We start from the raw sequence: 7,314 nt of genomic DNA, 5'->3' as shown, positions 1-7,314 counted from the left end.
GCACCCATTCAAGTTTTCTATGACAACTAGGCCTTATACCAAGGTTTCAGTGTGTGCATAAAAGTAGAAAAAAAAAATCCTTTCACTTACTTTTAACTGCATCTTTTGAATAATATATTCAGGAAACAGTCCCAAGCACCTTGCCATAGGTGCTCAAAGTCATGGAATACAGAAGAACAGATTTCTTCCCTGGCTGAAAGAGGCTTTATCAAGTTTATTTTATTCTAGAAGACTTACGTCTGTGCTTTATAGATGGCTTTTGTAGAGGTTTCCGATCAGCTACTAGTTGAGATTTGATAAGTTTTTATTAACTGCTAAGTGGAAAAAGATGGACCAACTGGTCTGTATTTCATTCAACATCAGTCATGCCAGCTGCTTTGCAGGGAGCAACTGAGTGCATCTTTCTTTTAGAGTGCAGTTTGATTTTGGGCAAAAGATGGGAAGGCATAATAATAACATTTAATGACATTAATGACATAATGATAATGAACATCTACAGTGTGGCAATATTTTAAACAAAGAACTCCCAGCTCTCAAATACCACACACAGGTGTGATACCTCAGTGGGAAGCAACTTAGGGATGAATGAATAATTCTGTCCTCTTGTTTACTAAGACTATACGCATTACATTTGCCATTAAAAAAAAACCAAGCACCAAAACAAACCACCTCATTGCTTTGCCTCTCCGGGAAGTGCTTGTAGGCTACCTTTTAGCTGCAAGTGCTTTATAATTCAAGCTAACTGTAGCTGAAATTGGTGTCCCTTAGCTGCTTGATTAGTTAGATAAATTCTGCATGCTTGTGCCTGGGATCCATGGTAATGGAGTTACGTTGCTAAGCTATGAAATGTGCAGGAGGGTCCAGCACTTCGGGAAGGATATGATTTCCAGGGCTAATGAAACTTGGTAGTGAAGGCAAGAAGGAATGCTTGGAGGAATGAACAACAGCAATCACTGGAACAGTGACAGGGAGGGGATTGCTCAGGTCAGCAGGTACAGGCAGGGCAACAACGCCCCAGGAAAGCTTCCCTGTGAGGGATGTAACAACCATTGGAAAGATCGTTTAAAAGTGGTGTTGCGGGGGAAGAGTCTAAAAATTCCTGTCACCCTGAGGAAAGCCTGCATGGCAACATTGTTACAGGTATTTGCATGGAGGATGCATTAACCCCTTACCACATATGCAGGAGCTTTTAACCAGGGCTACAAGAAGAGCTAAACAAAGCCAGGGCAGACTGCTACACGTGGTCGCTCTCAAACTTTTGGGTAGACATAATGATTATGTCTGGCCATCCTAGCAAGAGAGGATTTATTTTTTTCCCCCTGGCATAACAAGCAAAGGTCTCTTCAGACTTGTTGTTTTAGTGAATGCAGAAGACTCCTCCTGTGTTCAAGGCCAGGGGGTGGCTGGCGGGAAGCTGTGAAGTCTGTACCCAGATTACCCTGGGTACTCTGGTGTTACCAGTAATCAAATAGACTGCTGCTGCCTGCTGCTACCAGCATCTCAAGGATGGAAAATAAGAGGAAAGAAGGAAGGGGAGGAAGGGGAGGATGGGAAGGAAAAAAGGAAGAGCAGATAAAATATCTTAGCTTTTGCATGCTAGAGCGTGTTTTCTGTTCCCTTTGGGTCTTGACACAACAGCTGAGATCCTCAAGGGACAGGATAAACTTAAAGGCCCAGAGCTGAGTCAGGTTTTTATTTTTGACCAGAATCCTAACTCAAGTGCAAGAAGCAATGTAACACATCAGGAAGGATAAATAAGAACTGTATATCTATTTGAATTCTCATATGTACCCCCTTATTGCAACTGTAATTTTTAAAACTTTGTTTTAAGTAGCTTTTGCCACGTTAGATTTAATATTTCCCCATAGTACCAAATAGGAGAGGTCCTGCTCTGCTAAACCCTGTTAAATGCATGTGAAGACAGTTCATAGTCCAGAAGACCTTTCAATCTAAGGCCAGTAAAAGTAAAGGAAAAGTGTGTATCAAATATACTATTTATTTAATGACAAAAGCCTCCTTGTCTTCTATTCAAGTGCCTTGCAACCTCTCCATCATTAACGGACTGAGTTCTGCTGTCACAGGACAGGTGGTCCTCAAAGAGATAAAATTTTCCTCTGAAATAACCTGATTGTGCAGTTCCATAACTTTCTTTGAAAGTACCAGAGTATTTCATAAATACTTATGAATTTAGTCTCCTTGTTCAGTTTGCCCAAATTATATCAATGCACCTTGCATTTTCACATTAACTATTCTTCCCCTGGATGGTACACTGCTGTTCACTGCAGTTCCAAATCCTGCGCCAGGAAACAGCAAGGGATTTGGATGACTGGAGGGGTGGTGGGGAATACAAAAATCCCTAGGAAGCTTCAAAGGCTATCCTCTGGGCTTCCCAATGGATGGACAAGGGAAAAGAGACAGTCTTTGAAGATGGGTGAAGAGAAGCCAGAATGCCACTTCTTTTAGATGTCATCATTCTGCAGAGGGATGTAATTTCACTGTGTTCTGGTGCTAGGGAAGCCAAAGTACAGGCTTCTAAAAGGTGCTGAACAGTTTCAAAGGAAGGTAGCTGCCTCTGCAAATTTTGGAAAAATAGGCATCTTCAGTTCAAGTCCTAGAATATACATAAAAAACTGAATCCAGTTATCTTAAGGTCACTTTTCTGAAAAAAATTTTGGGGTTACATCTCATCTGATCCCAGCCTTCTCAGTAATTACTCAGTCTAGGATGAGCTTTATATGTTTCCCTAGGCTACCTGAATTATAAGACTAAATCACTTTCTCTTTGGTAACAATTTCAGGAAGAGGAAAAAAAAACTGGGTCAAAACCTGTCAAATTGAAACTAGTAAAAAACCCAAAAGGACAACAACAAAACCCCCCAACAATATAAGCTGCCATATATGCAAGAGAACTGACAAATAAAATTTTATTTATAGAAAAAAAGCAAGTAAGTTGAATGCACAGGACTTATCTAAAGGAAGACTAAAAAAGACATGAATATTAAAAGATAACAAATTGAAACTCAGAATGCTGTATAGAGATATATATTTTAATGATATGCAGTAATATAAAATTACAAGAAGGAAAATATAAGACCATTAAACAGGGGAAAAAAGTTTAATAATGACAATCTAAAAGGCTACAGAATTGTATTCTGAAGGAAGCTCTGAAAAATTTACCTGTGTCATTAAAACCTGGACTGACTAAGATCTGGAAATACTGTGTACTGAGAAGGAGAAAGCCAATTAAAAACAAGAAAGTTATACTGTAAATTTTACTTCTCAGATCTGCTTGAAGGTCTTTAGCACAACATCTTCCATTCAAGCCTGCAGTTTAGGACAAAATAAGGCTAACGCTATGTGATATTACAACAAAAGTCTCACAAACATAGACTTGGAGAAGAAGCTGTTTAAGGAAAAACCTAGTAACAAGAAATGATACCAAAAATGCTCTTCAATGTTTTTCATATGATGGGTTTTTCCAGGTATATTTTCACACTTATATTTGATTTTTGGTTTATTGACTTAGCATTCAAATGTAAAGTCAAATTTGCATTTTCAATGCTATCTCCTTTGTCTCCAAATGAACAACACCCATTCTAAAGATCAGAAGATGAGTAGTCTTATACATACATAGCTATTCATGTTTTCTTGTGGATGTACAAGAAATACAAACCTGTATGAAAGTAGCTGGAATCTTTTGCATCATCAGGACAGTAACAGTATTCCTCCAGCCAGAATCGTGCTGAAATAATTCATCTAGATTCAGGAGAAAAAATAGAACCAGCTCATTTAGACTATGCATGGGGTAAAACTTTGTATGTTAAAATGTAAAACCAAATAAACAAACAAAAACAAAATGAAAAAACCCAAAGAAAGATGCATCTGTTTTCACTGACAGCCTCACTCTCCCTGCTCAGCTGTGTCAGTTCTGCCAGTAATGAGCATAAGAACTAATATCACTGGGTTTTGTTCCTTTGCAGTAAATTATAAATGCAACTCTGATGGCAGTACAAGCCATTATAACTCTGACATCAAGATGTTGAGGCACACTTAAGGCTTGGGTTGCTTACCTGTCTTTGAAAGAATCTTTCTCAAAATTAATCAAATTGCCCTGCTTCCAGCAGAAGAGTACTAATGCCTACCACAGAAAACACACACCCAGCCTTAATTCTGCCCTGTAAGGGATCTAATGTAAGGTGCACAGGAGCGGGAAGGACTGACTGTTCCAAATGGCCTCAAAGATAACAACAAGAAGCAAGCATATACAGAAAAGTACAGTAAAGTGGTTTGCCTTGTATAAATCCCATAGTAACTGTGTGTAAGTTTTGTCTGTGGGATTCCTCCATCGGTGGTAATCACCAGGGCTGAGGGACCAGGGGTAGAGTGGGGCCAGCTGCTTCGGTCTCACCTTCCTCTTGTGTTGGGCAGAGAAAGTTACAGCGTGCCTACAGCTTACAACATTCAAAGACGATGCAGAATTCATGCTGGTTTATGACCAATTCTACCATCATGAATTAACACGGCTTTTCCCCTCCTCTCCATTTACTGACAACAAAACTTAAAAATTCCAAACAACCCTTCAGGATTTATGCAAAGTCTTCATGGCCCAGACTACCTTTCACCATGACATTTTCTTGGTATGGCAAGGACTCTAAAATGCTTCTTTTCCAGCATTTTGGGGAAGGAACTATTCTAGAAGTTTCCCATTTTTCAGATGATCTACAAGAAGATGCATGATATTTGACATGTAAAAGGACGATCAATGAAACATCAGCAACATACAAACAGGAGAGAAGGTGGCATGTTTGAAGAATGTACCTATCCTAGAGATTAAAAGGAAGCCAATCAAAGGCCAACATCATACACTCAGTCAACATTGCTCCCAAATGAAGTTTGGGAAGGGCTAATTTGTTAAAGCAGCACTGCAGCCTTTACCTAACAACTTGAATCCCACCACCTTAGGGAGACAATTACTCCTCTACTAGCAGCAAATCTTGCTGACCTTAGGAGCTGCAGAAGATATCTGCAACCTTCTGTGGGGAGCTGAGGGAAAAAAAGATGTCCCAAAATACCTCTGTAGAGAGAAAATTACTATGAACCAAGACTCTCAGACAGTTAAAATATTTTACTGTTTAATGGGGATTGCTGAGCAGCTGGATTCCAGGGCAGCCCAACAATGTGGCCTCTGTGGCACCTGCTGGTTTGCACCCTCTAACAGCAGGAATTCAGATTAAACAGTAGAACCTGCACCAGAACAGCCTTGCTGCAGGTCATGGGACCCAGCACCACTGCTAGAGCTCTAACACTGAACTGATGGAAAGATACAAGCAGCTCAAGAGCCAGTAGGTGCACGTGAGCTTGGCCACCACCAACAGGATCCACACCGAGAAATACTCATAGTAAAAGATGTTACTTCCATAGAAATCCAGTTGCTGTATTTTGGTCTACATTGACTCCAAAGATTCCTTCCCAGCTCTCACAGGATCCTTGAGACTGGAGATTCCTTAATGGCCTTGAATGGTGAACTGGCTGAAAGGAAGTGTCCTTGATTTCACTCCAAAGCCTAAGAAGGGCTGGCAGAGGTCACAGATGCAGCACCAACAGGAAAGCCAAAATAAGCTGCTTGAAGGCATAAGAATGCATACCAATTTGTAACGGAAATGTGATTCTATTCCTCTCTCTTCTAGAAAAGCTAATCTTTCATTAATCTTTAAAAAAAAAAGAAAAAGCCCAAAGCAGCTCTTGCCTAACAAGACACAAATCTTGCCTGGAAGACCAAGATGAATCAAACCAGAATGTTGCCAATTTTATCTTGGGAGAAGGAAGGAGCACAGTGGGTGCATACCCTCAAGAGCAGGGGCTGTGGGAGCACATCAGCTAGATTGGGGGAAAAAAAAAAAAAAAATACCAGTTGGATAGGAAACAAAGCAATCTCCTGAACAGATTATGCTAAGAAATGGCTCTGGAGTTACTGCTCCAAGGCTAGGAGAGCAGAAACTGCAGACTCAATTGCTGGGAAAAGAGCGCCCAACAAATCGCCAAAGAACTGAGAACACAGATCTTCGTCATTAATTGGTAGGAAACACTCAACACTTATATTATTTATAGGAAGTAAATTTGGAGTGCCTTAGCATAGATGAAAGAAACCTTAGTGTTAATCTCTGGCCGTATGTAGGGGAAAAGGTCACAACTAAGGCTAGCCAATTTTTTTTTCCCGTCTAAGGATCGAGTGAAAGGCCAGATCATGTCTCTGGGAATTCATCACCAAAATGTCACCGGACCGTTTTCTACATCCCAAACCCAGTGGGTACGACAGGCGGCACATTTGGTGTCTGCCAGGAGCCGAAGTTCCCTTGAGGAGCGAGCCCCCCGCTCCCCCGGCACCAGCGGGGCTGCCCGGCCACCGCCGGGCCTCAGGAGCTGCGCTGGCACCTGGACGCAGCACAGGGCACTCCGGACGGACCGGCTGTGGGGGCAGCCTGGGACCTTCCCGCAGTCTCAAGGAGAGAGGCGGTGTCTGGAGACGGGGCAGGGGCAGGGGCAGCGCCCGCCCCCTTCCCTCCTTCCTTCCCACCCCCGTGACTCACCCGCCCCTCCCGGCGGACAAACTGCCAGCGCCGGAGTCACCGCCCCGTCCCGGCACTCCCGCGGGGCCGCGCCACTGCCATCCCCGAGCGGCCGGGCCGGGCGCTGCCCCGCGGGACGCGCCACCCCGCAGTCCTCGGACAGCCCAGCCAGGGGGGCGGCGGCGGCAGAGCTCGCTGTCCCTCCCGCCCGCCCGCGCTGCCCTTCCATATTTCCGCCACCTGGAGAGCGTCCATAGAGAACGCCCATGGAGACTGTCCATGGGAAACGCCCATGCAGAACGTCCCCGCGAGGGCCAGCGCCCCTCGCTTTGCCTCATGCCCCCCGCCCGTCCGCCACCCCCCCCCGGTCCCCTGCAGCTGCGCCTGCGCCCTCCCGCGGCCCGCTCCCCCGGCAGCCGTAGCCGCCCCGCCCCGCTGATTTGAATATGCTAACGAGGCGGGTACAGGCGGCCCTATGGCGGGGCCAGGAGGCGGTCACGTGGGGCAGGGACGTGTCCTTGAGGGGCGAGGCCCGACGTGCCCAGGCTGCCTTAAAAACGGGCGGCGAGTGAGGAAGCGCCTCAGTCAGAGCGAGAAAGTCTGGGGCGGCGGGGCTACGGCTGCTCCGCCTGAAACTTCTGAGTAACATCAACAGGGGGAGGGGAGGGCGGGCGGCGGTGGAGGAGGAGGAAGAAGAAGGTGGTGGTGGGGGGAAGGTTAGCCAGCAGCGCAGCCCTATCCGCCTCTCC

The 7,314-nt window shown here is 44.7% G+C and overlaps 1 long non-coding RNA gene across 1 annotated transcript; it reads right to left on the bottom strand.

Annotated features, from left to right (window-relative positions):
- Positions 1 to 3,478: 3,478 nt before the first annotated feature.
- On the bottom strand, positions 3,479 to 6,899 carry LOC113963414. Its single transcript, XR_003532821.1, has 2 exons — positions 6,806 to 6,899; positions 3,479 to 5,618 (listed from the first exon to the last, which is right to left on the bottom strand). It is a non-coding gene; the product is annotated as an uncharacterized LOC113963414 (long non-coding RNA).
- Between the last annotated feature and the right edge of the window lie 415 nt (positions 6,900 to 7,314).

The sequence above is a fragment of the Neopelma chrysocephalum genome, unplaced genomic scaffold (genome assembly GCF_003984885.1).
Source record: "Neopelma chrysocephalum unplaced genomic scaffold, ASM398488v2 Primary Assembly neopelma1_25, whole genome shotgun sequence".
NCBI lineage: Eukaryota > Metazoa > Chordata > Aves > Passeriformes > Pipridae > Neopelma > Neopelma chrysocephalum.
Note: the sequence above shows the minus strand (reverse complement) of the source record. Positions and strands in the feature narration are given on the sequence as shown.